We start from the raw sequence: 10,159 nt of genomic DNA on the forward strand, positions 1-10,159 counted from the left end.
ATGCTGTGTGCATTTAAGTACTGGAGTCTCATGTCCTCTGTTTCCAGCCAATGCCAGGTTTTTTTTTCCCTTTCTGGTTCGAAGAAAAATAGCACATCTGTTTGAAATTATGCTTAGTTTTCATTGTCATCTGGAAGAAAAGGCTTTTGCTAATGAAAGTGGTGAATTAATATGGAGTGCTTGGTACTAAATATGATGGATACTCTCAATAAACACCTGCACCATTAAAGGCAATTTTCTGAGACCAAATGCTGTTTTAGGGAAGATAGAAGCTACTGTAATTGAAGTCTTAGGCAAACATGACCCTTTATGTCTTTCCTTGCACAGAAATCATCACATGTTGTTATGTTGAGGTAAGCATAAAATTTCAATTACATTTTGGGATCTGAAAATGACAATGCCCTAGTTTGCACCCATTTAGTTCTCTGGCTATATCAGCTGTTTATTCGTTCCTTTCCTGGGCAAGAAAGAATTAGGGATTAAATGGGGAAAAAAGAAGCCACCAAAAACAAGAAATCTTAATCCATGTAATTACTTTAATTGGCTAATGAAAGTCTTTTCTCAAGAGCAGACAATTCTTTGTAGTTTACGGACACGTGTTTACATTTTGAAAGGATTGAATAAGAGGGGTTCACTTTTCTTTCTCTTGATACATGGATGAGTAGAAAACATACAGGCTGGAAATTCTTTGCAAACAGATGCAGCCCTTGAATTTTCCTTCAAACAACTTATTTTTCTTAAGTTTCCTATGTTGAAATTATGCCTAACTAAGTATTCATTGATGGCACTGTCACTAAAAAAAACATAAATCAAATTCGGCTTTACATAACATTCATATGCTAGGAGGCAGCAGTGTGAGCTAGCACTTGTTTCCAGCTGTTTTCTTGTCATTAGCTTTTAATTTCAACAACTACCTCCTTGGTCCGCCCCTCTCTTTTCTCAGCTCAGGTATTTGTGCTGTTAGTATGATTGTCAGTTCTATTCTGCTTGAAAGGTTTCAGTGTATGTTGCTATGGTTACAGGTGCCAGAATTGGAAAGAAATGAAGGGGGTATCAAGATTTTGACGTAGCTGTGATGAAGGCTTAGTGCTGAAATATTAGCTATTACTTTGGCAGATTCTATGTTATTTGACAATGAATTCATTTTAATAGAATATTTAAATGCATTCTTGAATATATGGTACATCAAAATGTAAATATGGATAACCAGATTTAAAGTAAATGAATATTTTACACAGTTATGAGTGAATATCCCATGGGGCACTGGGGAACTAAATGAACACTGTTAGTGTAATATGTAGTACCACCTAAGTAATATGGGCAATTTTATTAGCTCTCTGTCTCCTTAGAATACCTGTGAATTTTATTTATTTTTTTCTCATCTGTTTTCTTCAGCAATAGAGTGGAGTTCTATAAATTTGGTAATAAGGATATGAGTGCTTTAGTTGTTAAGGTGAATGAAGAAACAGGACTGGTTCTGAGTTTTTGCAAAAGCCCCCTTCTTGTTTGCTGGAGGGGACAGGCTTGGGGAATTGGCTATCTCCTTCTTTCCAATGGGTGACACTCAAAACTGTTGATTATAAGATGCCACCCTCAACCTTGCTGTGATACTCTGTCTACCTTGCTGCTCAAGATGATCATCCTTTCTTAAAGCAATTAAGGAGGCTGCTGCTCCCTGTTGCCAATATTTCACCCCTCCCCCATTCTTTGTGTCTCTATGGCCCTGCTTCTCTTCTCTTTGCTTTTGTTATCTCCAAGGCGGCCTTCCCAGCTTCCCACAGAATTCACTCCATGCTTTTGCTTGCCCATTGTGTTTAGTATCTTCCTCCTTTCACTGAGTGTCTTGAGGGAATGAGGACATTTGTTTCTTTGTTTAAAGTAAACCTGATATAGACACACCTTGGCATGATCTTTCAGCCTTATTGCTCTCCACATTACAAAAATCCTTGCATTTCCAGTCTGATTTCTACACTATCCTTAGCATAGAGCATAGTGGTTAAGAACATGGAAAGGACATGGGAGCCCAACTGCCTGGATTCAAATCTCAGCTCTGCCACTAACTGGCTCTGTGACCTTGTGAATATTGTTACTTAACGTTAATGGGTTTCACTTTCCTCATCTGTAAACTGGAATTAATAATTGAAACTAGTCCAAAGTTTTTATTACATATACATTATATATAATATGTATTATATAGAGAATATGTAAGTGTGTGTGTGTGTGAGAGAGAGAGAGAGAGAGAGAGAGAGAGAGAGAGAGAGAGAGAGATCTCACTTAGAACTTTAGGCCATCACATATTAAGTGATATATAAATGTTTGTTTTTATTAAAAAAATATTTATTTTCTACTGTGTGCCAAGCTCTATGCTTGGCCCTGAGAATAGAGCAGGGAACAAAATAGATGTGGTATTTGTTCTCATAGATTTTATGTCTAGTAGAGTAGGCAAGCAGTATAGAAGTAATTATAAGAAAGGGTGATGAGAGCTAACAATTCTTGCAACCCACATTTTTAAGAACTGTCTAAACATGTCATCTCATGAAAAATACCTGTATAACCATGACAAGGAATTCTCTGCTCTCTGAAGTGTTTTGGATCTACCCAGACAGATCTGTGAAGAGAATGGTAGTTGGATTTTCAAGAACTCTCACACAGGATTCAGACTAGAGGGGCCATGTGACTAACAGCAATAAAAGTTTCACTTAAGCCAGAGTCTGGTCGGGACTTTCTCGCTTTTACAAACAACACAAAAGATTTAATTCTCTCTAATAAGCAAAGCTACCAGCAGCATTCTGTACAATAACTTTTAGAAACCTGACCTTGTGACCTGGAGGCCATCCTGAAACCACTGCACCACCCCCCTTCCTCCACCACTCAATAAACATACATCCTGATCTATTGTCCTCTGGAAGACAGGGCCCACGAAATAATTAACAATCCCCTCTCTGTTCTGCAATACTTACTCCAAACGTTGACCATTCAGAGGGTCTGGAAAGACTAAGCAAAGATGATGTTCTTACCAGGTGATTAGATGACAAAGAGTCCACTGCCAGTCTTCCGGAGCACTGTTGAATGCAGACCATGCCTCAGCATTCCTGGAAGCAGAGTAATTAAGAGCGGGCCCTTGTTAAAGGACTAACTTCTTCCCACCCTAGAGGCTTGTCTGGTTACAACAGGACTCCTAAAAAGGGATTGCAACTTTGACTTGTTTTGAGTTTCTCTCTATTGAAAAATTTAAAGTTGTGGGTTGTGCTAATGCTCCTAGTTGCAAAGGAATAGTTTAGCAGTCAGTGTTCCATTATGGTAACTTTTTATTTAAAAAACAACAACAACCTATTATGTAGGCTGGTGGAACTCTTTGCCTTTAACTTCTCCTTGCACAATTTTCTGATCAGTAACTTTGATTGGTGGGAAACAGGAAGAGCTAGTATTTAGAGATCTAAAAGGGAAAGCTTGGGTTTTGTTTGGTCCCTAGTACAAGACTGAGAAAAACTACACAGGCTGTGGCCAGAGTATAATGGAGAGACTGGATTGAGTTGGACTTGGGAATTGCCTAGGAGTAGCAGAGTGTATCTTAACAGACTAAGAAAACTGCAGGTCACGACAACCAGGACAACATCCACTTTTAGAGCCATAGTCAAGAGAGAGGCTACAGTGAAGAGTTGAAGCAAGAGATCAGAAGCTGAGGATGTAAAGACAAGAAGGCAGTAAAAACAATGATTAAGAGCATGGTCTCAGAGACAGCCTATCTGGGTGGGTATAAATCCTGATTTTGCCACTTCCTTGCTGTCTGACCTCAAATAGTTACTTAACTACTCTGTGTTTATGCTTTCTCATCTTTAATAGAGGGGAGAATAATGTTACCTGCATGTGCCATTCATTAACCTGTTTAGTTTTAGATTTATTTCTCTTCCTTCTCCTGCCTCATAGGATTGTTGGGAGATCCAATAAAACTTGTGCATGTAAAATATTTAGAATAGTGCAGGCACATAGTAAGTGTTCAAGACACCATATTTAAAAAGTAAATGTCTGGGAAAAGAAATATAAGACAGCTGTCCAACATAAGAAAATGTGATTAAGAGATTAAAAACAAAAGCATAGTGACAATGCTACCTACCCCTAGGATTTTCTCTAAATGTCTCATGGAGCCGATATCTCCACATTCTATTTGGGTACTTTTCTGCTGCCACCACACAGAGGAGAATCTGGGAGAGAGGAAGAGATAGTTGTCCAAAATATCCAGCTTCTATGAGTGATGACTTTTGCCTTTCACTTTTTTGAGGATTCCACACCCATCCTGTCATTAGGAGAACATATAGGTGATGTAGGCACCTATATAGTAAAAATATATATTGGTAAAAACAGTTTTACCACAGCCAGGTATATACTATGAACAAGTTATGTGATGCAGTACTGAGCAAAATAAATTTTCTCAAATCTAATAGAATAGGATTTAAATTTCTGCACTGCCACTTTCTGTCCATATTACCATGGAAAAGCCACAAATGCTGTCTGCACCACAATGTCCTCATCTGTAAAATGAGTGATGGTAATACTTATTGGGTTTTTGTTGAGGTTAAATAAAACATATGTGTAACACAACTGGCATGTTGCCCATCTTAGAATCACTGCTTAATAAATGCGAGTTTCTATCCCATCCTTTATCCCAAATAAATTGCAGATGAAATTATGACCTCATGCTACTCAGTTTATTTAACTTGGGCTAAAATATCACTCATTCTCTTCAAATCTGCCATTGTTTTATTTCCTCATGGCCACTTGTTCTATCTTGCTGGTTTACCTCCTAATTCAGGGCCAAGCTGTTTAGCACATCTATTTGGAACATTGGCAAAGAGAAGTCCTTTTCTGTCCAGGCACTGACTGAGTGCAACCTAAAGTATTACATACAGAAAGTGGGCTTGGGCTCCTTCCAGGCCAGTGCTACTGTCTAAAACATCCCAGTGGAGTATGACAACAGAAATCTCAGACAGTCCTGATCCTCAAAGCAAGAAGGGGGGTAGCAAAGTAGTGCAAGATAGTCTGGTTTTGCTGGAGCAGGACTCCAGACTGTGCCCGGATAAACTGAAGCAGGACCATCCCTCTACGTAGGAGGGTTAACCGGAGCAAGGTCAATGGTCATGTCTCTAAACAAATGAGTTCTTGGTCAGGATAGATCTCACTGCCTAGTAGGATTACAGTATAAATTTATAGCTGAGATGTTTACATAGATTTATGGATTAGAAACATGTGACAGTGGATAGGACTTGGGCATGAGGATGTCTGGGCTTAGGGTCACAAGACTAATACTATGCCCCACCAGCTGGGGGGGGGGGGGGGCTGAGTCATCTGGGTGCCTTCCAGGCCTGGTGCTATGTGGATAATACTACCTTTGGCTGCAAAGACTTGGGGCGGGGGCGGGGGTGGAATTTTCCCTAATCATAGTTTCTGCCATTTTCACAGTGCTATTGTCTTATAAATTACCTTCTTTATATAGACCTTGCTAGTGAGCCAGCCCTAAGCAAGCAGGTTTTATGCCATGATATGCCACCTTAACCTTTCTTCCCACCCAACATTATAGCTTATTGAAGAGCAGGTAGAAACCTGGCCAAAGGACAGTCATACATTAAACCAGCCATTAGCCTATGAGGTGGTAGAGCACAGACAGCTCTATCCTACAAAAGCAAGCTAGACCAGTCAGGTTCTTGCTATTGGAAGTGCAAAGAGAACTAAGTAGCAGTGGAATTCAAAGGTCTAAAAGGCCCATGTAGAAGATTTGAAGACCCAGGAGCATACTGAAGTCATAAGGAAACAGAAACTTTAAGGAGGCTATAACTATGCCATAGAAAACAAAGAAGAAAGTGGAAGGAAGCTATACGGGAGTAATAGAAGTTAGAAAGAATGCAAAGAAAGATCAGGTTATAGATGAGTCAGATTAATAATATAGTATTAAAGCCCTGGCCAGTGTGACTCAGTTAGTTGGGCATTTTCCTGTGTACCAAAAGGTTGCCAGTTCGATTCCTGGTCAGGGCATATCCCTGGGTTGTGGACTAGATTCCCAGTAGAAGCATGCAGGAGAGAGCTGATTAATGTTTCACTCCCATATAGATGCTTCTCTCTTGGACAAAAACTCCAGGACTTGCATTTTGGTTGTTTCAGTTTGGGCTCCCCCACAGGAACTTGCAGCATGGGGGAATAACTGTTGGGCACTTGCCTTGCCAAATCTTGAGTAATAACCTTCTTGGGTTCCCCCAAAATGAAGTGATTCTTTTTATCATAGATGCCCATAATACTTAGGAATTCCAAGATCTCCTCAGAGGCACAGTTGCCATTCAAGAGGATCACACCCAGGAGAGGCATCACAATCCCTTTTACAGGAAATCTCCAGCCACACTCAGACTCCCATTGCTGGTGTCATCTTGGTTGCCAACAATGGGACAAAGGTGTAGAAGTTACTGTTGGGCTTGCCTTCTTTCAACTCTAGGCCAAAGAACAAATCCATGCATTCAGAGGCTCTCCTGAGGATCTCAGGGAAGTCCTCCATGTACCTTTTGTGGACTAGCTTCAGTGTGTCTGGATTTTTAATGGGCTCCTTCATTTTATACATATACAACAGGAACTGTACCAACTCACCTTCCTAGTTAGAAGATCTTGGCCAGAACTCTCCTTGGAAGTTGAGGCCCAGGAGGAATTATTACTTTTCTGAACATGGCCTTTGGCATTTATAGCAGATTTTTTTTAATATATAGCATAAACATCTGTAGTGACACTGTTGGTGTCAGGGCACTCATGGGCACTTGGAGAGTACCAGCTCTAGTGGAGCTTGAGGGAGCATCCCCCCAAAAAAAGAGGAAGAACAAGTGGCCTCTTCCTCTCCTGTAGTGACCTGTGCATTCTTGACTCTCAGCTCTGTTATGACCACATTTCTCACAAATGTGGAGCATACTCTTCTGACCAAGAGGCATGATGGCTGTTGTTGAGGATAGTAGAGTGGGCCAGTGGACAGGTGATTTGGGCACTTTGACTCCATGTTAGTTTTTGTGAATCCTCCCTCAGTGGAACAGCTGCAGCACACACACCAGGAAAAGGTCCTTGCTCCAAAGCAGAAGTCAGTGAGCCACATCCAACTGAGCTGTCCAGGGTGCCTGAGGCCTGAGAGCTCTGTGGGACTCCATTGTTTGGGAGACAATGGACCTTAGGTCCTTATTCAGGGTCTTCACAGAGTGTCTATCACACCCTTGGATTTCTTCTTCTAGTCACATGAGTCTGCCAATCTCCAAAGGAAGCTGTCACATTCCTGAGTTACTAGAGGAGAAGTCTGTTTATGCAATACAGGACTACTCCTTCTTGAGCCTCATAAGCCTAACAGCAGGGAAAGGTCTGTGGGGCTCCATTTTTAAAGATTGGTTTCCTCTTCAGCTCTCAGGGTCCTCATCTTCACACTTTCATTAAGGCCAAAACTGCTCCTTCTGCAGAACTAGGGCTGTCTCCTTCAAAACCAGGGCCTTTCTTCCTTGAGATCACAAAGGTGCAATCAATGATGGTTATTCAGCAGCCTTCCAGAGCTAAGAATAGAATGGGGCTCTGTTTGAATCCTTCTGCTAGTGAGGGTCCCAGTCCCATTGTAACACTTAAGATCTCTACCATGACTCTTGTGAAGGCCTGGGTTTTCTCTCTCTGCATATCTGGGCTGTCTCCATTAATTTAAGGTCACTCCAGTCCCTATGTTTGTTTTTTATGTATTAGGTAGAACTGCTACATCTCCTGGTCTTGGAAGAGCGGCCTTATGTGGTAAGTGTCCTATAGGGCCCGGTGTCACAGCCTCCCCAGTCACCCAAGCTGGGTGTTCCAGGTGCACCCACACCCCACCCTCCACCCCCCATGGCTAGTGCACCCTCCTGTTGTAGTTGAGCCTTGATTGCTGTTGACACATCAATGGGAGAGATTGACCCCTTTCTGATAGGCTGTGAGAACTCACCATGACACCATGGAGGATCTGCTGTTCAGGGGCCAACTCCATGGAATAGGACTCACTTCAGTGGAGCTCTGGTGCCCGCTGAATTTGCACCTTGAGTATGTTGCTTGTGGATGTGGTTGAGTGGTGCTTGGATGTGGTCTGAAGCAGTTAACTGGGTGCATTGGCTCTGGAGCCTCCCAGGAGGTGCAGGCAAAGGTCAACTGCTGACCGGGTCCTGGGCCTGGGGCACTGGGCATGAGCTACAAGCTGCAAAAGGCTGCTACTTGTGTTGGGCTTACAGGTGTTCAGGGAGAGGCCACTCTGAACCAAGGCTGGCTGTCACTAGTGATAGACCTGGGGCCACTTAGCAAGAGGTACAAGGCACATTGAGGCCAGATGCTGCTTATTAGAGATATTTTTTTGGGAAGTTTGCATCATGAGCCAAGACAGACCATTTGTATGGAAAAGCCACTGCAAATGGCTTGGGTGGGCCCTGCAAGTTGGGTGGGGTGGAGTCTCAGGGTAACCCCAGGGTGCAGCAAACAGTGATAGCCAAGTTGACAGAGATTCAAATATGATGCCTGCCTGCTGGCTCTTTGGGGAGAAAGAGGGATCAGAAAAGGAACAATGGCCTCTGCCAGTACTTCTGTTTGGGAGAAAGCTGTCCCTCCAGTCCTCACTCTAATATCAGACAATTCAATTCTTCCCATATGTACTTGGCACCTTATGAGCTGCTGCCCCAGTGCTAGAGCCCAGAGTGAGTGAGTCCAAGTAAGTCCACACCTGGGCCCTTTAAGAGGAGCACCTGGGACTCCAGCAGCTCTCTGGCTTATTTGGGAACAATCCCCACTGGTTTTCATAGCCAGATGTAATGGGGACTTCTCTTCCTGATACTGGAACTCTGGGCCTTAGGGCCTGGGACTCCTTGCTCTTCAGGGTGAACCTCTGAAGCTGAGACATCCCTCCTGATTTTTAAAAAATATGTTTTTTTGTTATTAATTTCAGAGAGGAAGGGAGAGGGATAGAGAGATGGAAACATCAGTGGTGAGAGATAATCATTGACTGGCCACCCCTCTGCATGCCCCTTACTAGGGATCAAGCCCACAACCTGGGCATGTGCCCTGACCCAGAATCAAACCGTGAACTCCTGGTTCATGAGTTGATGCTCAACCACTGAGCCACACTGACTGGGCATCTGTCCTGATTTTTAACCGCCCCAGGTAGTTGTGGGAGCAGCTTGTTCTGCATCTTTGCCCCTCTTACCATTCTCCATGTGCCTTCTTCTTTATGTCCTTATTTTTAGGACTTCTGTTCAGCTAGATTTCAGGTAGTTCTAAATGATGGTTGTTCTGTAGTTTAGTTGTAATTGTGATACGGTTGTGAGAGGATGTGAGTACCGCATTTACCTATTCTGTCATCCTGGAAGCCGAGAACATATTTATTTATGTACATATTTTGTGCCCTGCTTTTTTAGCCACAAAATATTTTGTGTTATAACAAAAACAGTCACACTGAACTAATAATAAACATAAAAATATAACGTGAAAATCTAGTCCCAGGAAGGAAAATCTTTCAAACATTCTAAGTTTGAGGGCTGTTTATAGTATAACTATGCCTTTACTTCTTTAAACTAATTCTAGAAATGAAAGTTCAGGGTCTCCTCAGGTCTTTTCTGAGCATGCATTCTGCCCTGGGCATGAATGTGGCTTGCTAAATTCCCAAGCATACACTTGGGAATGCCCTAGTTTCTCAAAGAAACTCTCTCTTCAGCTGTTCCTCCCAGGCTTTCAGTGTCCTATTGTTTTCCTGGACTATAATCTTTGCCCCAGGCAGCAATCGGTTGTCCTTTGCTTTATAATGTTTTCAAGGACTGCTTATTGCTTTTCAGATCTGACTGAAATCCATGTTAGGCAAAATAAAGTCAAGCACCTTTTGTCAGTATTTTAGGTAGCCCCCAGATAGGTTGGAACAGAAAACACAGTTTTTTGAGATGAAAGTATCTTCTTCTCCCTCTAGAACTAGGGACTAGGGTCGTAAACAGTGAACATGGGCTGTTGTTTTCAAGACTGATGTTTAGCCAGAGAGAGAGGTAGATAAGAGGCAAGTAAAAATGCCACAACACTTTCCTACTCTTTTAAACTTGCCTTTTTCTTAATTCAGCATTCACTTTGTTGCTGAAAACCTTTGACTATTTACAGAGTTCTTACA

The 10,159-nt window shown here is 42.2% G+C and overlaps 1 pseudogene across 1 annotated transcript; it reads right to left on the bottom strand.

Moving 5' to 3' along the window:
* Nucleotides 1-6,088: 6,088 nt before the first annotated feature.
* On the bottom strand, nt 6,089-8,014 carry LOC308511824 (melanoma-associated antigen B4-like; annotated as a pseudogene). The gene is made up of 2 exons: nt 7,973-8,014; nt 6,089-6,696 (listed from the first exon to the last, which is right to left on the bottom strand). The product of its transcript is annotated as a melanoma-associated antigen B4-like (transcript).
* Between the last annotated feature and the right edge of the window lie 2,145 nt (nt 8,015-10,159).

The sequence above is a fragment of the Myotis nattereri genome (assembly GCF_964212035.1).
Source record: "Myotis nattereri genome assembly, chromosome: X".
In the NCBI taxonomy this organism is placed as follows: Eukaryota; Metazoa; Chordata; class Mammalia; order Chiroptera; family Vespertilionidae; genus Myotis; species Myotis nattereri.